This window comes from Salmo trutta, chromosome 26 (genome assembly GCF_901001165.1).
Source record: "Salmo trutta chromosome 26, fSalTru1.1, whole genome shotgun sequence".
Lineage (NCBI taxonomy): Eukaryota > Metazoa > Chordata > Actinopteri > Salmoniformes > Salmonidae > Salmo > Salmo trutta.
The window spans coordinates 40,266,490-40,291,580 of record NC_042982.1 but is presented as its reverse complement, the minus strand read 5'-3'; the positions used below and the strand labels follow the sequence as shown (position 1 = coordinate 40,291,580).

The 25,091-nt window shown below is 49.6% G+C and overlaps 1 pseudogene; it reads left to right on the top strand.

Annotated features, from left to right (window-relative positions):
• The first annotated feature begins 213 nt into the window (after positions 1-213).
• Positions 214-21,295, top strand: LOC115163916 (extracellular calcium-sensing receptor-like; annotated as a pseudogene).
• Positions 21,296-25,091: the final 3,796 nt, after the last annotated feature.

The following is a 25,091-nucleotide window of genomic DNA, read 5'->3' as shown; positions in this document are numbered from 1 at the left end:
GAAGTCTGGTTCATCCCATGGATTAATTTCCAAGCGCCTGAAGGTACCACGTCCATCTGTACAAACAATAGTTCGCAACTAAAAACACCGTGGGGCCACGCAGCCGTATTTCCGCTGAAGAAGGAGACGTGTTCTGTCTCCTAGAGATGAACGTACTTTGGTGAGAAAATAGTGAAAATCAATCCCAGAACAACAGCAAAGGACCTTGTGAAGATGCTGGAGGAAACAGGTACAAAAGTATCTGTATCCACAGTAAAATTAGTCTTCTATCGATATAACCTGAAAGGTTGCTCAGCAAAGAAGAAGCCACTGCTCCAAAGCCGCCATAAAAAAAACAGACTACGGTTTGCAACTGCACATGGGGACAAAGATTGAACTTTTTGGTGGAATATCCTCTGGTCTGATGAATTGGATATAGAACTGTTTGGCCATAATGACCATCGTTATGTTTGGAGGAAAAAGGGTACGCTTGCAAGCCGAAGAACACCATCTCAACTGTGATGCACGGGGATGGCAGCATCATGTTGTGTGGGTGCTTTACTGCGGAATGGACTGGTGCACTTCACAAAATAGATGGCATGATGAGGACGGAAAATCATGTGGACATATTGAAGCAACATCTCAAGACATAAGTCAGGAAGTTAAAGCTTGGTGTCACGACTTCCGCCAAAGTCGGTCCCTCTCCTTGTTCGGGTGGCGTTCGGCGGTCGACGTCACCGGTCTTCTAGCCATCGTCGCTCCACCTTTCATTTTCCTTTTGTTTTGTCTTGTTTTCTGCACTCCTGGTTTACATCTCCTCATAATTACTATGTGTATTTAGCCTTCTGTTCCCTCAATGTCTGTGTGGGGTATTGTTAATTGTCAAGGTTGGCACGCTTCCAGCTGGTTTGCGCCGGGTTTTGTTTTGTACCCATGCTTTGTGGCAGCCGGAACTTTGTACAAGGTTTGTTATACTTTGTGCTGCTTCACTTGTTCTTTGGGCATTTTGTTTTTGTGACGCGGTTGTGTATGTTCTAATAATTATCTCAGTAAAGTGCTTTGTCCACTCATCTCTGCTCTCCTGCGCCTGACTTCCATGCATCAGCTACACCCACCATTTTACGGAATACCCCACCCTCCCTATGGAGTCAGCAGGAGCAGGTGCCCCTGTTATAGGGGTAGAGGAGCCCATCCAGGAACATGCAGCGATGCTCCACCGTCTCGGTGCCGCCATGGACTGGGTCATCCAAACAATGGACCGCTGGGAGAGACAGGGATTCCCTCCAGCACCTCCACCAGCACAACAGGGGCCACCACTACTCACCCCCCCTGCACCTGGTTCCAGTGGGATTCGTCTCGCCCTCCCTGGGGAGTACGATGGGACGGCTGCCCGCTGCCAGGGTTTCCTGCTGCAGTTGGAGTTATACCTGGCGACCGTCCACCCGGCTCCTTCGGGCCCTCGTCTCATGCTTCTCGGGGAAAGCCCTGGAGTGGGCCAACGCCGTGTGGGTGGAAGGAGATGCGGTGCTGGACCACTTCGAGGAGTTCACCCGTCGTTTCCGGGCAGTCTTCGACCACCCACCCGAGGGTAGAACGGCGGGTGAACGTCTCTTCCACCTGCGGAAGGGGATGAGGAGCGCCCAGGAGTTCGCTCTGGACTTTTGGACCCTGGCTGCCGGAGCGGGAAGGAACGACACGGCCCTGATCGACCACTATCACTGCAGCTTGCGTGAGGATGTCCGTTGGGAGTTGGCCTGCAGGGACACCACCGTCACATTTGACCAGCTGGTGGACCTGTCCATCCGGCTGGATAACGGTGTAGCAGGTTAACCTGCTGGACCACCCGCGGACGTCCAGATCGGGCTCTGTTGGTTCCATCCTCCAGCACCACCCCTCCGATACCTATGGAGCTGTGAGGTGCTGCGCTTAGGGAGGCCGGAGGAGGGGCCTTCGAGTGCACCATCTGTGGCCGCAACTCGACACCGACACTGCCGGTCGGTGTCGAGTTGGTTCCTCTTGGGGTCGAGGCAGCAGGCATGGCACTCTAGCGTCACCCCAGGTGAGTCGGCACCATTCTCACCCAGAGCCCTCTGCTGCACACCTGTTTTCCCCGCATTCCCAGCATAAAGCGCTCGTCGATTCAGGTGTGGCTGGGAATTTTATAGACAGAGCATTCACTCATAGTTTAGGGATCCCCATTGTTCCAGTGGCTGTGCCCTTCCCTGTTCACGCCTTAGACAGTCGACAATTAGGGTCAGCATTGATTAGGGAGGCCACCGCTCCCCTGGGCATGGTGACGCAGTGGGGTCACAAGGAGAGAATCAGTCTCTTCCTCATTGATTCTCCTGCATTTCCCATGGTGCTAGACCTACCCTGGTTAGCCTGTCATGACCCCACTGTTTCATGGCAACGGAGGGCTCTCACGGGGTGGTTGTGTGAGTGTTCGGGGAGGTGTTTAGGGGTTTCCGTCGGTGCTACAACGGAGGAAAGTCCAGACCAGGTCTCCACCGTGCGCATTCCCCCCGAATATGCCGATTTGGCTCTTGCCTTCTCCAAAAAGAAGGCGACTCAATTACCACCCCATCGACGGGGGGATTGTGCGATAAATCTCCTGGTAGACGCCGCACTTCCCAGGAGTCATGTGTATCCCCTGTCACAGGCGGAGACGGCGTCTATGGAAACATATTTCTCAGAATACATTCGGTCGTCTACTTCACCCGCCTCCTCGAGTTTCTTTTTTGTGAAGAATAAGGAGGGAGGTCTGCGCCCGTGTATTGACTATCGATCCCTAAACAAGATCACTGTGAAGTACAGTTACCCGCTACATCTCATAGCCACAGCGATTGAGTCAGTGCACGGGGCGCGCTTCTTCACCAAACTAGATCTCAGGAGGGCTTAGAACCTGGTGCGTATCCGGGAGGGAGATGAGTGGAAGACGGCGTTCAGTACTACTTTAGGGCTTATAAGACCGCAGAAACCTACCCACATCCTGGTTCACTCTCTCCACCTGCCCATTACTCTCGGGGTGAAAACCCGAGGTAAGGCTGATCGAGACCCCCAGACGTTCCATGAACACCCTCCAGACCCTCGAAGTGAACTGGGAACCCCGATCAGACACTATATCCTCAGGCACCCCGTAGTGCCGGAAAATGTGCGTAAGCAAGGCCTCCTCAGTCTGTAGGGGCGTAGGGAGACCGGGCAGAGGAAGGAGACGGCAGGACTTAGAGAAACGATCCACAAAAACCAGGATCTCGTGTTTCCCTGTGATGGGGGGAGATCGGTAAGGAAATCGATTGACAGGTACGACCAAGGCCATTGTGGAACGGGTAAGGGGTGTAGCTTACCTCTGGGCATAAACCCTCACGTCCTTAGCCAAAGTGGTCCACCAGTACTTCCCACTCAGACAGCTCACCGTCCGACCGACCACCGCCTTCCCTGTGGCTCAGTTGGTAGAGCATGGTGTTTGCAGCGCCAGGGTTGTGGGTGCTATTCCCACGGGGGGCCAGTACAAAAAAATGCATGAAATGAAATGTATGAAATGTATGCATTCACTACTGTAAGTCGCTCTGGATAAGAGCGTCTGCTAAATGACTAAAATGTAAATGTAAATGGATGACCAGAGGAAGGTGACGTGTGGGCCCAATAGTTCAGCCGGTTACGGACAGCAGATGGAACGTACTGACGCCCAGCGGGACACTGGAGGGGAACGGGCCCTGCACGTAACGCCTGCTCAATGTCCGCGTCCAGCTCCCACACTACCAGCGCCACCAGGCAGGAAGCCGGGAGTATGGGAGTGGGATCCATGGGCCGCTCCTCTGTGTCATACAGCCGTGACAGTGCGTCTGCCTTCACATTCTGGGAGCCTGGTCTGTAAGAAAGGGTGAAAACAAAACGGGTGAAAAACATGGCCCACCTTAACTGGCGAGGATTCAGTCTCCTCGCTGCCCGGATGTACTCCAGATTGCGGTGGACAGTACAGATGAGAAAAGGGTGTTTAGCCCCCTCAAGCCAATGTCTCCAAACCTTCAAAGCCTTGACGACAGCCAACACCTCCCGCCCCCCACATCATAGTTTTGGCTCTCTCAGTGCCCGAGCGCCGAGAGAGCACGGCTACTATCCCAGCCTCGGACGCGTCCACCTCCACTGTGAACACCAAAGAAGGATCCGGATGGGCCAGCACGGGAGCCGAGGTGAACAGAGACCTCAGGTGACCAAAAGCCCTGTCCGCCTGAGCCGACCACTGCAAACCTACCGGACCCTCCTTCAGCAGTGAGGGAATGGGAGCCACTACCTGACCAAAACCCTGGATAAACCTCCGGTAGTAATTGGCAAACCCTAGAAACCGCTGCACCTCCTTTACTGTGGTGGGAGTCGGCCAACTACGCACGGCTGAAATGCGGTCAATCTCTATCTCCACCCCTGAGGTGGAAATGCGGTACCCTAGGAAGGAGACGGACTGCTGGAAGAACAGGCATTTCTCAGCCTTGACGTACAGGTCATGCTCCAACAGTTGACCAAGCACCCTGCGCACCAGGGACACATGCTCGGCGCATGCAGCGGAGTATATAAGAATGTCATCAATATACACCACTACACCCTGCCCGTGCAGGTCCCTGAAAATCTCGTCTACAAAGGCTTGGAAGACTGATGGAGCATTCATCAACCCGTACGACATGACGAGGTACTAAACCACACTGTCCGATTTCAAAAAGGCTTTACAGCGAAAGCAAAACAGATTATGTCAGCAGAGTACCCAGCCAGAAATAATCAGACACCCATTTTTCAAGCTAGCATATAATGTCACAAAAAACAAAACCACAGCTAAATGCAGCACTAACCTTTGATGATCTTCATCAGATGACACTCCTAGGACATTATGTTATACAATACATGCATGTTTTGTTCAATCAAGTACATATTTATATCAAAAAACAGCTTTTTACATTAGCATGTGATGTTCAGAACTAGCATTCCCACCGAACACTTCCGGTGAATTTACTAAATTACTCACGATAAACGTTCACAAAAAACATAACAATTATTTTAAGAATTATAGATACAGAACTCCTTTATGCAATCGATTTTAAAATAGCTTTTCGGTGAAAGCACATTTTGCAATATTCTGAGTAGATAGCCCGGCCATCATGGCTAGCTATTTTGACACCCACCAAGTTTGGTACTCACCAAACTCAGATTTACTATGAGAAAAATTGGATTACCTTTGCTGCTCTTCGTCAGAATGCACTCCCAGGACTTCTACTTCAATAACAAATGTTGGTTTGGTTCCAAATAATCCATAGTTATATCCAAATAGCGGCGTTTTGTTGTGCGTTCAAGACACTATCCGAAGGGTAAAGAAGGGTGAAGCGCCCGGCGCGTTTCGTGACAAAAAAATTCAAAATATTCCATTACCGTACTTCGAAGTATGTCAAACGCTGTTTAAAATCATTTTTTATGCGATTTTTCTCATAAAAAAGCAATAATATTCCGACCGGGAAACCCTGTTTTCGTTCAAAGACTGAAAATAAAAACATGGAGTCGTCTCGTGCACGCGCACCTGTCTCATTGTTCTCAGATCGACCACTTACCAAATGCGCTACTGTTTTTCAGCCATGGCCTGCAAAGTCATCATTCAACGTTCAGGCGCCTTCTGAGAGCCTATGGGAGCCTTAGAAAATGTCACGTTACAGCAGAGATCCCCTGTTTTGGACAGAGATGATCAAGAAGGCCAAGAAATGGTCAGAGAGGGCGCTTCCTGTTTGGAATCTTTTCAGGTTTTGGCCTGCCAAATGAGTTCTGTTATACTCACAGACACAATGGAAACAGTTTTAGAAACTTTGCAGTGTTTTCTATCCAAAGCTAATAATTATATGCATATTCTAGTTTCTGGGCAGGAGTAATAATCAGATTAAATCGGGTACGTTTTTTATCCGGCTGTGAAAATACTGCCCCCTATCCATAACAAGTTAACGAGAGTCTTGTCTTTAAAATGGTGTAAAATAGGCATATGTTTGAGAAATTGATGTTATAATATTTTTGAGGTATTTGTATTTCATGCCACGTGATTCCACTGGCTGTTGACTAGGGTGGGACGCTTGCATCCCACCTAGCCCAGGGAAGTTAAAGTCCTGAGGAGACTGAACGAGGTGAGTTACAGGTCACAGCTTCCCCCGATTACCGTATTGACCCCTCATTCCATGTGTCTCTTCTCAGGCCGGTGGTGGCTGACCCGCTCCAGGAGTCTGAGGTGCGGGAGGTTCCTCCGCCCCCTCTGGATATTGAGGGGGTCCCGGCGTACTCCGTTCGCTCCATACTGGATTCGAGGCGTCGGGCGTGTGGCCTTCAGTACCTCGTGGACTGGGAGGGGTACAGTCCAGAGGAGAGATGCTGGGTCCCGGTGGAGGACGTATTGGACCCTTCAATACTACGGGAGTTCCACCGTCTCCATTCGGATCGCCCTGCACCTCGCTTTCTGGGTTGTCCATGAGGCCGGTGTCGGCGCACTTCTGGAGCCGCGTGTCAAGGGGATTACTGTCACGACTTCCGCCGAAGTCGGTCCCTCTCCTTGTTCGGGCTGTGTTTGCCGGTCGACCTCACCGCTCTTCTAGCCGTCGCCTCTCCACCTTTCATTTTCCATTTGTTTTGTCTTGTTTTCCTGCACACCTGGTTTACATCTTCTCATAATTACTATGAGTATTTAGCCCTCTGTTCCCTCCATGTCTATGTGGGGTTTTGTTAATTATCAAGGTTGGCACGCTTCCGGCTGGTTTGCACTGGGTTTTGTTTTGTGCCCGTGCTTTGTGGCAGCCGGTACTTTGTACTTGTTTCTTGTACTTTGTGCTGTCTCACTTGTTCTTTGGGCATTTTGTTTTTGTGACGCAGTTGCGTCTGTTCCAATAATTGCCTCAGTAAAGTGCTTTGTCCACTCATCTCTGCTATCCTGCACCTGACTTCCATGCACCAGCTACACCCACCATTTGATACTTGGTCGCAAATGGGAATTTATTGAAAGAAATAAAAGCTGAATAAATCATTCTCTCTACTATTATTCTGACATTTCACATTCTTAAACTAAAGTGGTAATCCTAACTGACCTAAGACAGTGAATTTTTACTAGTATTAAACATCAGGAATTGTGATAAACTGAGTTTAAATGTATTTGGCTAAGGTGTATGTAAACTTCAAATGTACCTTACCAGGGAACGTGTAAACTCATCTTCTTATTTTATTATAGAAGGAAAACAAAATAAACACGTATACAAAAACAACAAACAACACTAAACAAACCCGTCAGGTGCACAAACACAAAACAGGAAACAACTACCCACAAATCCCATAGAAAAAACACCCCTCCTAAATAGGACCTTCAATTAGAAGCAACGAGGAGCAGCTGCTTCCAATTGAAGGTCAACCCAATAAACATCACATAGAAATAGACATACTAGAACTAAAATAGAAATAGACTAACAAAGAACATAGCCCAACAAACCCCGAAACACTCTAAACAAACACCCCCTGCCACAACCTGACCAAACTACAATAACAAACAACCTCTTTTACTGGTCAGGGCGTGACAGTACCGCCCCCCCCAAATGTGCAGACCCCGGAAGCACCTTCCACAAAAAATAAACACAAAAAAAGAAACCCGGTTCTTGTGCTACACCCCCCCTCGCCAACCTCCTACTACGGAGGTGGCTCAGGCTCCGGCCTTACTCCCCAACCTAACCTGTCCATCCCCGCTAAATGATTATTATATTTTACCTCTCCCGAAGTCTCTGGGCTATGGCGCATCGCTGAAGACCTCGGGCTGATGCGCGTCGCTGGAGACCTCGGGCTGATGCGCGTCGCTGGACACCTCGGACTGGAGGGTGACTCTGGGAGCTCCGGACTGGAGGGTGACTCTGGGAGCTCCGGACTGGAGGGTGACTCTGGGAGCTCCGGACTGGAGGACAACTCTGGGAGCTCCGGACTGGAGGGCGACTCTGGGAGCTCCGGTTCTTGACTGTAGGGTGACTCTGGCTGCGCCGTATCCGGACTTTGGGCCATCTCTACTGGCTCCGAAATGTGGGCCGTCTCTGCTGGCTCCGGACTGTGGGCCATCGCTGTCGGTTCCGGACTGTGGGCCGTCTCTGCTGGCTCCGGACTGTGAGCCGTCTCTGCTGGCTCCGGACTGTGGGCCATCTCTGCTGGCTCCGGACTGTGGGCTGTCTCTGCTGGTTCCCGACTGTGGGCCGTCTCTGCAGGCTCCGCACTGTGGGCCATCTCTAGACGGGGCACTGTCGCCGGAAGCTCTGGATGGGGCACTGTTGCCGGTCACTCTGGACGGGGCACTGTTGCCAGACACTCTGGACGGGCCACTGTTGCCGGACACTCTGTACGGGGCACTGTTGCCAGACACTCTGGACGGGGCACCGTTGCAGGACACTCTGGACGGGGCACCGTTGCCGGACACTCTGGACGGGGCACCGTTGCAGGACACTCTGGACGGGGCACCGTTGCCGGACACTCTGGACGAGGCACCGTTGTCGGACACTCTGAACGGGGCACTGTTGCCGGACACTCTGAACGGGGCACTGTTGCCGGAAGCTCTGGACGAGGACTGTGCACTGAAGGCCTGATGCGTGGGGCTGGCTTAGGAGGCGCCAGACTAGGGACACGCACCACAGGGCTAGTGCGAGGAGCAGGAGCAGGACGAGCTGGACTGGGCTGACGCACTGGAGGCCTGGTGCGTGGGGCTGGTACTGGAGGTACCAGACTGGAGACACGCACCCCAAGGCTAGTGCGATGAGTGGGAACAGGACGTACTGGACTGGGCTGACGCACTGGAGGCCTGGTGTGTGGTGCTGGATTTGGAGGTGCCAAACTAGAGACACGCACCTCAGGGCTAGTGCGAGGAGCAGGAACTGGATACACCGGGCCATGAGTAGGCACTGGAGGTCTGGAGCGCACCTCCTGCACAACCCGTCCTGGCTGGATGGTAACAGTAGCCCTGCACGAGCGAAGTGCTGGCACAGGGCAAACTGGGCTGTGCAGAGGCCTGATGGCTGCCGTGCGTAGAGCAGGCGTAGGGTAGCCTGGGCCTAGGAGGCGCACTGGTGGCCAGATGTGCTGCGCAGGCATCCTCCTGTCAGGCTGGATGCCCACTCTAGCACGGCACTTGCGAGCGGCTGGGATCGCTCGCACCGGACTGTGCGTGCGCATGGGCGAGATCGTGCGCACTTCCGCATACACCGGCGCTCTCCTCTCCACACGCTCCCCATAATAAGCACGGGGAGTTGGCTTAGGGCTCACCTTTGGCCCAGCCAAACTACCCATGTGCCCCCCCCAAAAAATTATTGGGGGTGCCTCTCAGGCTTCCTTGCCAGCCGTGTTCCCGCATAGCGTCCCCGGTCCTCTTCAGCCTTCCTCCATGGTGACTCACCCGCCAGTATCTCCTCTCTCCTGGCTGCCTCCACTTGTTCCCATTGGAGGCGATCCCTTCCGGTCAGGAACTCTTCCCACGTGTAGGATCCCTTGCCATCCAGGATGTCCTCCCATGTCCAGTCCTCTTTACAGCTCTGCTGCCGCCACTTCCTCCGCTGCTTAGTCCGTTTGTGATGGGTAGTTCTGTCACGGGTGTCGTAGGGATTGGACCAAAACACAGCGGGAACGTGTAAACTCATCTTCTTAATATATTAAAGAAGGAAAACAAAAGAAACACGTATACAAAAACAACAAATGACACTAAACAGTCCCGTCAGGTGCACGAACACAAAACAGGAAACAACTACCCACAAATCCCTCTTAAAACACCCCTCTTAAATAAATCTTCAATTAGAAGCAACGAGGAGCAGCTGCTTACAATTGAATGTCAACCCAATAAACACCACATAGAAATAGACATACTAGAATTAACATAGAAATAGACTAACAAAGAACATAGCCCAACAAACCCCGAAACACTCTAAACAATCACCCGCTGCCACACCCTGACCAAACTACAATAACAAACAACCACTTTTACTGGTCAGGACGTGACACTATCATTTGTTTTTCAACAAGACAATGATCCAAAACAGGCATGTCTAAGGGCTATTTGACCAAGGAGAGTGATGGAGTGCTGCATTAGATGACCTGACCTCCACAATCACCCCACCTCAACCAAATTGTAATGGCTTCGGTAGTCGGGTAGGAGGAATGAGGCGCAGGAAGCAGCGAACACAGGGAGTGGTGTTTTTAATAACACTGGATAAACAAAAGTTCCCAACCATAGGGAATAAATACAAAATAGACGACCAGGTAAAGCCGACGAACAACACGTCGTCAATGAACAAAATGAATCCCGCACAAACAACGGACGGGCCAGCTAAACTAAATACCCCCTCAAATAGTTAATTGGCCACAGGTGCCCAAAACCAAAAAAAAGGGAAAACCAAAAAGGGGATCGGTAGTAGCTAATAGGCCGGTGACGACGACCGCCGAGCACCACCCGAGCAGGAGGGGGCGCCACCGTCGGTGGGAATCGTGACAGTACCCCCCTCCTGACGCGCGGCTCCCGCAGCACGCCGACACCGGCCTCGAGGTCGACACGGAGGGCGAGGCGCAGGGCGATCCGGACGGAGGTGGTGGAAATCCCTCAACGTAGATGGGTCCAGGACGTCCTCCGCCGGCACCCAGCACCTCTCCTCCGGGCCGTACCCCTCCCAGTCCACGAGGTACTGCAGGCCCCTCGCCCGGCGTCTTGAGTCCAGAATGGCCCGAATGCTGTACGCTGGGGACCCCCCGATGTCCAGAGGGGGCGGAGGGACCTCCGGGACCTCATCTTCCTGAAGGGGACCAGCTACCACCGGCCTGAGGAGAGACACATGAAACGAAGGGTTAATGCGGTAATAGGAAGGAAGTTGCAACCGATAACACACCTCGTTTATCCTCCTCAGGACTTTGAAGGGCCCCACACACTGCGGAGGGGCACGCGGAGGGGAAGGTTCAGGGTCGAGAGCCAGACCCTGTCTCCCGGTGCGAACACGGGCGCCTCACTGCGGTGGCGGTCAGCACTCCTCTTCTGCCGCGCACTGGCCTCCTTTAGTGAGTCCTGGACGACTCTCCAGGTCTCCTTGGAGTGCTGGACCCAGTCCTCCACCGCAGGAGCCTCGGTCTGGCTCCGGTGCCATGGTGCCAGGACTGGCTGGTAACCTAACACACACTGAAAGGGTGATATGTTAGTAGAGGAGTGGCGAAGTGAGTTCTGGGCTAATTCAGCCCAGGGAATATACCTCCCCCACTCTCCTGGCCGGTCCTGGCAATACGACCTCAGGAACCTGCCCACCTCCTGGTTCACCCTCTCCGCCTGCCCATTGCTCTTGGGGTGATAACCGGAGGTCAAACTGACCGAGACCCCCAGCCGCTCCATAAACGCTCTCCAGACCCTGGATGTGAACTGGGAACCTCGATCAGAGACAATGTCCTCCGGCACCCCGTAGTGCCGGAAGACGTGGGTAAATAGGGCCTCCGCAGTCTGCAGGGCCGTAGGGAGATCGGGCAATGGGAGGAGAAGGCAGGACTTAGAGAACCGATCCACAACCACCAGAATCGCCGTGTTCCCCTGAGAGGGGGGAGATCTGTCAAGAAGTCAATGGACAGGTGCGACCATGGTCATTGTGGAATGGGGAGGGGCTGTAACTTCCCTCTCGGTAGATGCCTAGGAGCCTTACTCTGGGCACATACCGAACAGGAAGAGACATAGGACCTCACGTCCTTAGCCAAGGTGGGCCACCAGTACTTCCCCCTTAGACTCCGCACTGTCCTCGCCTCACCAGGATGACCCGCAGTAGGTAGCGTGTGCGCCCACCGAATCAAACGATCACGAACACCGAGCGGCACATACATGCGCCCCACGGGCACCTGCACAGGTTCCAACACCAATGCCCGCTCGATGTCCGCGTCCACCTCCCATACCACTGGTGCCACCAGCCTAGACGCTGTAATGATGGGAGTTGGATCGATGGGCCGGTCCTCCGTGTCATAGAGACGGGACAGCGCGTTGGCTTTAGTATTCAGGGAACCCGGTCTATAGGAGATGGTAAACCTAATCCGGGAGAAGAACATGGCCCACCTCGCCTGACGTGGATTCAGTCTCCTCGCTGCCCGGATGTACTCCAGGTTTCGGTGGTCAGTCCAGATGAGAAAGGGGTGCTTAGCCCCCTCAAGCCAGTGCTGCCACACCATCAGGGCTTTGACCACCGCTAGCAACTCCCTGTCCCCCACATCGTAGTTACGCTCCACCAAACTGAGCTTCTTCGAAAAGAAAGCGCAGGGGCGGAGTTTCGATGGCGTACCTGAGTGCTGTGATAGCACGGCACCCACCCCAGCCTCGGATGCGTCCACCTCCACTATGAACGCTAAAGACGGGTCCGGGTGCGCCAACACGGGTGCGTCGGTGAAAAGTGTCTTCAATTTCTTGAAGGCTCCGTCCGCCTCCGTCAACCATCGCAAACGCACCGGCCCCCCCTTCAGCAGTGAGGTAATGGGAGCCGCTACCTGGCCAAAACCCAGGATAAACCTCCGGTAGTAATTGGCAAAGCCTAAGATCCGCTGCACCTCCTTCACCGTGGTTGGAGTCGGCCAATTACGCACGGCCTTAACGCGGTCACACTCCATCACCACCCCCGTGGTGGAACTGCGATAACCCAGAAAGGAGACGGCTCGTTTGGAAAACTCACACTTCTCAGCCTTAACGTATAGGTCATGCTCCAGCAGTCTACCAAGCACCTTGCGCACCAGGGACACATGCGCGGAGCGGGTGGCGGAATATATCAGAATGTCATCGATATAGACTATCACGCCCTGCCCGTGCAGGTCCCTGAGAATTTCGTCAACAAAGGATTGAAAGACGGCTGGAGCATTTTTCAACCCTTACGGCATGACGAGGTACTCATAATGGCCCGATGTGGTACTAAAGGCGGTTTGCCACTCGTCTCCCTTCTTGATACGCACCAGGTTAAACGCGCTCCTGAGATCCAGTTTTGTGAAGAACTGTGCTCCGTGAAATGATTCCACCGCTGTAGCGATGAGAGGTAGTGGGTAACTAAACCCCACCGTGATAGTGTTTAGACCTCGGTAATCAATGCACGGACGCAGACCACCCTCCTTTTTCTTCACAAAAAAGAAACTCGAGGAAGCGGGTGAGATGGAGGGCCGAATGTACCCCTGTCCCAGGGATTCCGTGACATATGTCTCCATAGCCGCCGTCTCCTCCTGTGACAAGGGGTACACGTGACTCCTGGGAAGCGCAGCGTTAACCTGGAGATCTATCGCACAATCCCCCTGTCGATGAGGTGGTAATTTAGTCGCCCTCTTTTTACAAAAAGTGATCGCCAAATCGGCGTATTCAGGGGGAATGCGCACGGTGGACACCTGGTCTGGACTTTCCACCGACGTGGCACCTATGGAAACTCCTAGACACCTCCCTGAACACTCCTCTGACCACCCCTGGAGAACCCCCTGTTTCCACGAAATACGGGGATTGTGACCAGCCAGCCAGGGGACCCCCAGCACCACCGGAAACACAGGCGAATCAATAAGGAAAAAACGAATGCGTTCCTTATGATTCCCCTGCGTTACCATGTCCAGTGGCACCGTAGACTCCCTGACTAGCCCTGACCCTAATGGTCGGCTATCTAGGGAGTGCACGGGGAAGGGGGAATCTAACGGCACCCGCGGAATGCCCAGCTTAATGGCAAGTCCACGATCCATAAAGTTCCCAGCTGCGCCTGAATCGACTAGCGCCCTATGCTGGCAAGAGGGAAAAAATGTGGTAAACAAAACAGGTAAAAACACGGGACCAACAGGGGTTCTGGGTGACTCTGGTGCTGACTCACCTGAGGTGACCGAGAAGTGTTTTGCCTGCCCTCTCGACTCCCAGACTGGCTCCTCCAGTACCGGTCGGCCATGTGTCCTCTCCGACCACAGCTGGTGCAGGAGGAGCCACCTCCTCCGGTGCCCCTTGGCACGGCCCCCCCTACCTCCATAGGGGTAGGGACGGGGGTGCACGGGGGTGGAATGGGCAGGACCCTCTCCGAACGCCCGTGGGCAGCCAGCAAATTGTCGAGACGTATGGACATGTCTATAAGCTCGTCCAGGGACAGAGCTGTGTCCCGACAGGCCAGCTCCCTGCGGACGTCCGCCCGGAGACTGCAGCGGTAGTGGTCTATGAGGGCCCTGCCGTTCCACCCCGCCCCAGCAGCCAAGGTCCTGAACTCCAGCGCGAAGTCCTTAGCACTCCTTGTCTCCTGCCTGAGGTGGAACAGCCGTTCACCCGCCGCTCTTCCTTATGGAGGGTGGTCGAACACGGCCCGAAAGCGGCGGGTGAACTCTGGGTAGTGGTCCCTCGCCGAGTCTGGGCTGTTCCAGACCGCATTAGCCCATTCCAGAGCCCGGCCCGTCAGGCAGGAAACGAGGGCACTCACGCTCTCCTCTCCTGTGGGAGCAGGTCTGACAGTGGCCAGGTACAGCTCAAGCTGGAGCAAAAACCCCTGGCACCCTGCCGCCGCCCCATTGTACTCCCTTGGGAGCGCCAAACGAAGCGCGCCAGAGCCAGATGTAGTGGGAGGCGAAGGTGGCTGGATCGGAGGAGGTGGAGGTGGAGAGAGGATTCCACTTCTCTCCCATCGGTCCATCCTCTCCATCATCTGGTCCATCGCTGATCCGATGCGGTGTAGGACCGTAGTGTGGTGAAGCACACGTTCCTCCATCGAGGGAAGAGGAGTGCCCGTTGCTCCCGCTGATTCCATGCCTTTTTCAGTGGTGCGGGATTCTGTAACGGCTTCGGTAGTTGGGTAGGAGGAATGAGGCGCAGGAAGCAGCGAACACAGGGAGTGGTGTTTTTAATAACACTGGATAAACAAAAGTTCCCAACCATAGGGAATAAATACAAAATAGACGACCAGGTAAAGCCGATGAACAACACGTCGTCAATGAACAAAATTAATCCCGCACAAACAACGGACGGGCCAGCTAAACTAAATACCCCCTCTAATAGCTAATTGGCCACAGGTGCCCAAAACCCAAAAAAAGGGAAAACCAAAAAGGGGATCGGTAGTAGCTAATAGGCCGGTGACGACGACCGCCGAGCGCCACCCGAGCAAGAGGGGGCGCCACCGTCGGTGGGAATCGTGACACAAATTGAGATGGTTTGGGATGAGTTGGACTGCAGAGTGAAGGAAATGCAGCCAACACGTGCTCAAAGTATGTGGGAACTCTTCAAGACTGATGGAAAAGCATTCCTCATGAAGATGGATGAGAGAATGCCAAGAGTGCGCAAAGCTATAATCAAGGCAATTTTAAACGTATTTGTTTTACATTTAAAACCTCTCTGGGATAGGGTCTAGTTTCCTGAACTTCCGCCTGACTGACATGCCCAAAGTAAACTGCCTGTTACTAAAGTCCAGAAGCCAGGATATTCATATAAATGGTAGCATTGGATAGTAAACACTTTGGAGTTTCTACAACTGTTAAAATAATGTCTGAGACTATAACAGAATTGATATGGCAGGCAAAAATTAGAAGAAAATCTGACCAGAATTTTTGAGCTCCCAGGCTCTTATTTTGGAAAAATATTGTTTCTATGTACATCCGTCTCCCAGATTGTAATTCTTATGGCTTGCACTAGATGTCAACAGTCTTTATTCAAGGTTTCAGGCTGATTTTTTGAAAAAATACGAAGTATTTTGAGTTTTTGTTATGAGACCACCTGAAGAAAATCAGTCTTTCGGCTCACGAGGGAGTGGACGCACGCTTACAAATTTTCCTTTCCTATTCACAATACTACTTTCCTTATGAAATTTTATAGTTTACATTTTAGAGTACCTGAGGATTAAATAGAAATGTCGTTTGACTTGTTTGGACAAAGTTTAGCGGTAGTTTTTGGGACTCTTTTGTCTGCATGTTGAACGAGTGGATTACTGAAATCAATGGTGCCAACTAAACTGACTTTTTGGGATATAAAGAAGCATTTTATCGAACAAAACGACCATTGATGTTGTAGCTGGGACCCTTGAGATTGCAAACAGAGGACGATCTTCAAAGGTAAGGGATTTATTTAATCGGTATTTGTGATTTTGTGAAGCCTGTGCTGGTTGAAACATATGTTGATGTGGGGCGCCATCCTCAGACAATCGTATGGTATGCTTTTACTGTAAAGCCTTTTTGAAATCTGACAACTCAGTTAGATTAACAAGAAGTTATGCTTTTAAATGATAAGACACTTGTATGTTAATTCATGTTTAATATTACGAATATTTATTTGAATTGCGTGCCCTCCAATTTCACCGGAAGTTGTCGGCTTGTGTCCCACTAGTGGAACAGCAAGCCCTAATTAACTCTAGGCAAGTCATTTAATAATAAAATAAGGATAAATAATACAATATTTTAAGACACAGCCAATTGTGCCGCCCTACAGGACTCTCAATCACAGCCAGATGTGATATAGCCTGGAACCGAACCAGGGACAGTAGTGACACCTCTTGCACTGTAATACATGGCCTTAGACCGCTGCGGCACTCGGGAGCCAAATAAACAACTGCCAGAAGTGGAAACAACTAGCAAAGGTTGGCTACTTTGAAGAACGTCAAATATAAAATATATTGTTTACTAACATTTTTTGGGTTACTACGCATGAATCCATATGTCTAATTTCATAGTTTTGATGTCTTCAATATTATTCTAAAATGTAGAAAATAGTAAAAATAAACAAAAAGCCTTGAATATGTAGCTGTGTCCAAACTTTTGACTGTTACTGTCTGTTGAAGTGTGTCCAACGTGTTTGAAAACACTATGTTAAAAGCACTGTGTGGGCTTGTCCCTAGGATTACCAAAAGACAAAGAGCTGGATCAGTGGTTCACCAATCAGAGCCTTGCAACAGATACAAGTGGTGATGTGAATCAGTGGTGCACCAATCAGGGCCTTGCAACAGTAACAAGTGGTGATGTGAATCAGTGGTGCACCAATTAGGGCCGTCTTTGCGACCATCAGGTTACGTCCCCGGGACAAACCAGGAGCTAGACAAAAACCTTGTCTATGATGAGAGAGGGAGTTGGGATACTGACAGAGGCTGGGCTATGTTGTTAATATGAGCAAAGCAGTGGATAGATAAGTGCAGACTTCTGACATTGTGGAAAAAAAAATGTATTTGTGTCATGCTTTTCCAGCAATTATTTATTTCAAACCCATTCTTGTTCTATTGTTTTATGTATGTGTTTAAATTGTCATATAAAAAAAAAACATGCGAAGGCATGACAGATATGATGTTTTATATCCACAATGTCAGAAGCCTGCACTTATCTATCCACTGCTTGCTCATATTAGCAGCATAGCCCAGCCTCTGTCACTATCCCACCTCCCTCTCTCATCATATACCCATGGGACACAATAAACACTAGAACCACATCCCACTCGTTGAGAGGGAGTGTATGGGCAGTTCCAGCATCTTAGGGAGCATTTTCACCTCTATAAAAGAGGAACGCTTCTATCTGCCCTTTCAGACACAGCTGCCCTGCTGAAGGCTGGCATGGCACTGAGAACAGGCGTGGTTCTCCGGCTGCTGGTGGTGGTGATGAGGGGTATGGCTGCTCCAGCCCCAATCTGCTCTCTGCTGGGCAAACCCGCTCTGCCTCTCCTGTCTGCTGAGGGGGACATCAACATTGGGGCAGTGTTCCCTCTACATAGGAATGCCCTCTTCAAGGTCCATTCGTTCACCACCAGACCAGAGAAAACACCCTGTATCAGGTATGTGTTGAAAAAAACTGTCTGTGGGAACTTTTAGCTGTTTGGGAATATTTCTCATAAAGATAGATTTTTTTAGACTCTCTCTGAAATTAGGCACAGTGCTTAATAACACTATTGTAGATGATCTGTGCATTTATTTTTGGACAAAACAAGTATACAAATTGTTTCTGTTATGCTAAACACAATACTCAACTCATCTCGACCGAGTATATCAGTTTTGCTGGCATATGTGATTGTGGCATATGAGATTCCTGGCTTCAACTAATTTATTTTTTGGTTTGTTACCGCTGTCCAGTTTCGACCAACGTGAGTTCCAGTTTGCACAGACCCTGATCTTTGCCCTGGAGGAGATCAACAACAGCAGTGATCTGCTGCCAGGGCTGTCTCTGGGTTACCAGGTCTATGACTCCTGTAGCTATGCCCCCCTGGCCATCCACTCAGCCTTGGCCCTGATGAACAGCCCTGGGCCTGAGGACAGCTTGGGAGACCCCTCCTCCTGCTCCAGATCTCCAGCCGTGTTGGGCATTGTAGGGGAGTCAAGCTCCACATCCTCCATCGGAATATCATCCCTGGTCGGACCATTCAGCATCCCTGTGGTGAGACACCTTCTGGTTTTGGCTCTTTAGAGGTAGTATAGTCAATGTCAGCTATGTATGAAAGATCATTTCAAATATTCCCGTTTCTTCCACACAGATCAGCCACTTTGCCACCTGTGCTTGTCTGAGTAACAGAGAAAAGTTCCCTTCCTTCTTCAGAACCATCCCCAGTGACTTCTACCAGAGCAGAGCCCTTGCAAAGCTGGTCAAACACTTTGGATGGAACTGGGTGGGAGTGGTGAACAGCAACAATGACTATGGAAACAATGGCATTGCCACATTCATGGAGGCAGCGTGGCAAGAAGGGGTCTGTGTAGAGTACAAAGAGTCCATCCATCGCACAGACTCCCAAGAGAAGCTCCTGGAAGTCGTCAGGGTGATCCGGAGGGCCACAGCCAGGGTGGTGGTACTGTTCTTGACCTTGGGGGACTTCATCCCCCTGCTGAATGAGTTGGCCCTGGAGGGAGACCCAGGGCTGCAGTGGGTAGGCAGCGAGGCCTGGATCACAGCCAGAGCGCTGACGGAGAACAAGGCCTACGGCTTCCTGAGGGGGGCGGTGGGCTTTGCCATCAGGAATGCCAGGCTGGATGGTCTGGAGGGGTTCCTAGACAAGGTGCACCCCTCCCAGGCGCCAGACAACACCTTGCTCAGGGAGTTCTGGGAGACTGTGTTCCAGTGCTCATTCGAGGGGGGCAGCAGCACGCTGTGCACAGGAACAGAGAGCTTAGCAAAGCTGAAGAACCAATACACTGACATGTCAGAGCTGAGAATATCCAATAAAGTGTACACCGCTGTATATGCCATTGCACACGCTCTACACAACCTACTGACAGATTTAAAGAATGACACAGACAGCGGCAACATACCAGTCTACACACCACAGCAGGTGAGCAAGCTCAAGATACAACAAAACATAAATAACATATCATATGAATCATCCCACTCTCTCTGTCTCTATCTCTCTCTGTGTCTCTCTGTCTCTCTCTGTGTCTCTGTCTCACTCTCTTCTCTCTCTCACCTACTCTCTCTGTCTCACTCTCTCACTGTCTCTGTCTGTCTGTCTGTCTCTGTCTGTCTGTCTGTCTCTCTCTGTCTCTCTGTCTCACTCTCTCTCTGTCTCTCTGTCTCACTCTCTCTCTCTCTCTCTCTCTCTCTCTCTGTCTCTGTCTCTGTCTCACTCTCTCTCTCACACACACACTCTCTCTCTCACTCTCTCTCTCTCTCTATCTCTCTCTCTCTCTGTGTCTCTCTCTCTCTGTCTCTCTCTGTGTGTCTCTCTCTGTCTCTCTCTCTCTCTCTCTCTCCATGTTGTTGAGCAGGTGCTGCAGTACATGAAGGAGGTGAGGTTTAGAGTAAAGACAGGAGAGGAGATCTGGTTTGATGCTAACGGAGATGTGGTGGCGTGCTACGACCTAGTGAACTGGCAGCAGGAGGAGGATGGGACCCTGCAGTTCCATGCTGTTGGGCTGTATGATTCCTCGATGCCCCCTGAACAGCGCTTTACCTTCAACCAGGGAAAACTGGTCTGGGTAGGGGGCCAGGCAGAGGTACGACTAAATACATGTTGACTATGTTGCAAAAGCATAACACATGCAAACCTCAAACCACTGCAAATGTAAAACATGCATTCTATAATGTATACATAATCCACATAGTCTATCTCAATTGTCTTGTTTTGTTTTGGTAATATCACTTCCACAAGTAGTGACATTAAATTATTTCGGCACGTTTATTTATATAAAATACACCAATATTCAGATGTTTTGTATTTCTCTACAGGCACCTGCAGCAGTGTGCAGTGAGAGCTGTCCCACAGGCACTCGTAAGGCTGTACAGAAAGGAAAGCCTGTATGCTGTTATGACTGTGTACCATGTGCGGAGGGAGAGATAAGCAATATCACAGGTGATATATAATGCATTTAGGGCTACCTACAATACTTTCAAGCTCTGTCACTGCCCAACAGGACTAATAGATATCAAAAAACAAATGACACGGTGACACACTGATTCATGGAATGAATGACGTTCTAATCTCCTTACAGATTCTAACGGCTGCTATCGATGTGACTTGGAGTATTGGTCAAATGAAAAAAGGGACCGCTGTGTGTTGAAACCAGTTGAATTCCTCTCCTATGAAGAAATGATGGGCATAGTTCTGGTATTTTTCTCCTTACTGGGGTCTGGTGTTACTACTCTGGTAGCTGTTGTGTTTTCAATTCATAAGGACACCCCCATCGTCAGGGCCAACAACTCTGAGCTGAGCTTCCTGCTGCTTTTCTCCTTGACTCTGTGTTTTCTGTGTTCTCTTACTTTCATTGGCCGGCCCTCTGAGTGGTCCTGTATGCTGCGTCACACAGCGTTTGGGATCACCTTCGTCCTCTGCATCTCTTGTGTTCTGGGGAAAACAATAGTGGTGTTGATGGCCTTCAGGGCTACACTTCCAGCCAGTAATGTCATGAAATGGTTTGGTCCTCCACAGCAGAGACTCAGTGTTCTGGCTTTCACTCTCATACAGGTCCTGATCTGTGTTCTTTGGTTAACAGTCTCCCCTCCTTTCCCCTACAAGAACATGAAGATCTATAAGGAAAAGATCATTCTAGAGTGTGATGTGGGTTCAGCTATTGGTTTCTGGGCTGTTTTGGGGTATATAGGACTCCTGGCTCTCTTGTGCTTTGCGCTGGCTTTTCTGGCTCGAAAGCTGCCTGATAACTTCAATGAGGCCAAATTCATCACCTTCAGCATGCTCATATTCTGTGCAGTCTGGATCACCTTTATCCCAGCTTATGTCAGCTCTCCTGGGAAGTTCACTGTAGCTGTGGAGATCTTTGCTATTCTGGCCTCTAGTTTTGGTTTACTTTTCTGCATATTTGCTCCTAAATGTTTCATTATATTGCTGAGGCCAGAGCAAAACACCAAGAAACATATGATGGGGAAGACATCCAATGACATACGATATTAAAGAAACATGTGATGGGGAAGATATCCAATGACATATGATATTAAAGAAACAGATTTTGGGAAAGGCATCAACCAAAGCCCTTCAGGGTTACTGACCATTGGCCTATTCAAAGTCAAAGAGCCTGGAATCACAGTGCAATGAAGTGGGACTTGAAAGGGGAAGGGTTCAAATCAAGGCGGGAGAGAGAGATCCTGCTACAGTTTGACTTTGAAAAATGCAGAAAATCTCACAATGATCATATTACTTTTAGAAGCCCCAACTGATTCTGAGTTTGGGCATATTTTATTTTTTTATTTATTTCAACTTTATTTAACCAGGTAGGCTAGTTGAGATCAAGTTCTCATTTACAACTGCGACCTGGCCAAGATAAAGCAAAGCAGTGCGACACAAACAACAACACAGAGTTACACATGGAATAAACAAAAATGGGGTCAATAATACAATAGAAAAGGACTATATACAGAGTGCAAATGAGGTAGGATAAGGGAGGTAAGGCAATAAATAGGCCATAGTGGCGAAATAATTACAATATAGCAATTAAACATTGGAGTGATAGATGTGCAGAAGATGAGTGTGCAAGTAGAGATACTGTCGTGCAAAGGAGCAAAATATGAAGTTTACATGTGAGAACTTGGTGCAGACTTTCTGAATTCCCGAACTCACTTCCTTGTTTAGCCTAATTCGTTTGTAGAGGGAAGGTTCTAAGGGTTTTGTTGGACGGTGATGGACTGAGATATCAGCCAATGTAAATCCGCTCCTGCCATGGGCTCCATTCCTGTCTCTTCATGAGACATTGTGAGAGACGGTTCGAAAGAGAAAGAGCCAGCTGGTGGACCAGATCTGTCATGGGTACATGGATGTTCAATAAGTCCAATAAGTCCTGAACACACATCCAACAGCACATTATGCCAAGCAGCCATATCTACACAGGTGTGGTCGCACATTATGAGAGTCAAGACAATAATGAAGAAGACAGAAAATCGAATTTCTTGACATAGCCTATGTTTCTCAATGCTCTACCCCAGTGGCCACTGACAGCTTGGTGTGCTTCCACAGGCCCCCTCAGTGACCCCCTCAGTGACTGCTGCTGTCCAGTCCAGGTCCAGATCAGGAGCCCACACACAAGCCCCTTACTGAGCCTCTGTCTCACAGGCCTGCTTTGGACAATCATGGTCTACTATCTCATCAATAACCACATTGACTTCTTAAACCTCTCCTCATAGGCCTGTGGGCCACAACCCAGTGTTTGTCAATACACCAATGGGCATGTGGCATTTATGCCACCATCAACACAAAGCAAGGTCTCAGTGAAATGTGTTATAATTAATATATGTCTGTACTGCATGTATCGTGTAATGTATTGGCTACCCTTCATGTAATATTACAGTTGTTGTCATAAACAGTTCAGCTGTCTAATGTCTCTGGATCTTCAGTCTTGAATTATCACAATGCTAGAGAAAGACACAAATAAATTAAAAAACTAGAATGGTCATTTTCTGTGAATTGTGTGACTTGCTTCAGCTGGCCAAATGTATCTGTATGTAGTAGTAGTAGAAACAATAGTAATAGTAAATCAATTAAAATCACATTTTATTAGTCACATGCACTGAATACAACTGGTCTGGACCTTACTGTGAAATGCGTGCTTACAAGCCCCTAACCAACAATGCAGTTTAAAAAAATACATATAAGAATAAGAGATAAAATGTACAAATAATTAAAGAGCAGCAGTAAAATAACAATAGTGAGACTAGATACAGGGTGGTACCGGTACAGAGTCAATGTGCGTCAACGGTTAGTTGAGGAGATAAGTACATGTAGGTAGAGTTATTAAAGTGACTATGAATAGATGATGACAACAGAGAGTAGCAGCGGTGTAAAAAAGGGTTCTCCTATGGAGACAGACAAAGAACACTTTTGGAACTCAAATTTTTTCCTGGGAGGATTAAGAGGAGTAGAACTGGTAGTAGTAGTGAACCTTGTGGTAGTAGTAGTAGCTGTAGTAGTAGTAGTGGTAGTAGTAGTAGTGGTAGTATGCCTAGTGGTAGTAACAGTGGTAGTAGGCCTAGTGGTAGATGTAGTAGGCCTAGTAGTAGTCGTAGTGGTAGAAGTAGTAGAAGTAGTGGTAGTAGTAGTGATAGTAGTAGTAGTAGTAGTAGTAGTAAAAGGCCTAGTGGTATTAGTTGTAGTAGTGGTGGAGCAGTAGTAGTGTTAGTAGTAGTACTGGTAGTAGAGGTGCTGGTAGTAGTAGTGTTGGTAGAAGCAGTAGTGGTAGTAGTAGTGGTAGTAGTATTAGTGGTGGTAGTAGTAGTGGTAGTGGTAGTAGTAGTGGTGGTAGTAGTAGTGGTAGTGGTAGTAGTACTAGTAGTGTTAGTAGTAGTAGTAGTAGTAGTAGTAGTAATAGTAGTAGTAGTAGTTGTGGTAGTGGTAGTAGTAGTGGTATTAGTTTTGGTAGTGGTAGTAGTAGTGGAAGTGGAGTAGGCCTAGTGTTAGTAGTAGTGGTAGTAGTAGTAGTAGTGGTAGTAGCAGTGGTAATATTAGTGGTAGTGGTAGTGGTAGTAGTAGTGGTAGTGGTCGTTTGCCTAGTGGTAGTGGTAGTGGTAGCTGTAGTAGTAGTGGTAGTAGTAGTAGTGGTAGTGGTAGTAGGCCTGGTGGTAGTGGTAGTAGTAGTGTTAGTGGTAGTAGTAGTGGTAGTGGTAGTAGTAGTGGTAGTAGACCTAGTGGTAGTGGTAGTAGAAGTGGTAGTAGTAGGGGTAATGGTATTAGTAGTGGTAGTGGTAGTAGACCTAGTGGTAGTGGTGGTAGCAGTAGTGGTAGCGGTAGTAGTAGCGTTAGTGGTAGTGGTAGTAGTATTGGTAGCGGTAGTAGTAGGCCTAGTGGTAGTGGTAGTAGTAGTGGTAGTGGTAGTAGGCCTAGTGGTAGTAGTAGTAGTAGTGGTAGTTGTACTAGTGGTAGGTCTAGTGGTAGTAGGTAGTAGTGGTAGTGGTGGTGGTAGTAGTAGTAGTAGTGGTAGTAGTAGTCGTGGTAGTAGTAGTATTAGTGGTAGTAGTAGTGGTAGTAGTGGTAGTAGTCCCACTGTAGCTCAGTTGGTAGAACATGGCGCTTGCAACGCCAGGGTTGTGGGTTCAATTCCCACGGGGGGCCAGTATTTAAAAAAATGTAATAAAAATGTTTGCACTCTACTGTAAGTCGCTCTGGATAAGATGACTAAATTGTATATTGTAGTAGTGGTAGAAGTTGTAGTAGCGGTAGTAGCGGTGGGCCTAGTTGTGGTAGTGGTAGTAGTGCTTGTGATAGTAGTGGTAGAGGGTTGGAAGTAATGATACTCATTTACTGGGTAATTTAACTCACCTGGTGTTAGTTGCACGTGGGTATAAAATAGCCTTCAACAAGTTTAGAAAAGAAAAACAGAACACTCTGCTCCATCGCACTCATTTGTATAGAGCAATGATGCCAAGTACAGTTGAAGTCAGAAGACATCCACAAGTCTGGTTCATCCTTGGGAGCAATTTCCAAATGTCTGAAGACACCATGTTTGTCTGTACAAACAATAGTTCGCAACTATAAACACAATGGGGCCACGCAGCCATAATTCCGCTGAGGAAGGAGACGCGTTCTGTCCCCTAGAGATGAACTTACTTTGGTGCGAAAAAAGTGAATATCAATCCCAGAACAACAGCAAAGGACCTTGTGAAGATGCTGGAGGAAACAGGTACAAAAGCTTCTATATCCACAGTAAAACGAGTCTTCTATCGACATAACCTGAAAGGCCGCTCAGTAAAGAAGAAGCCACTGC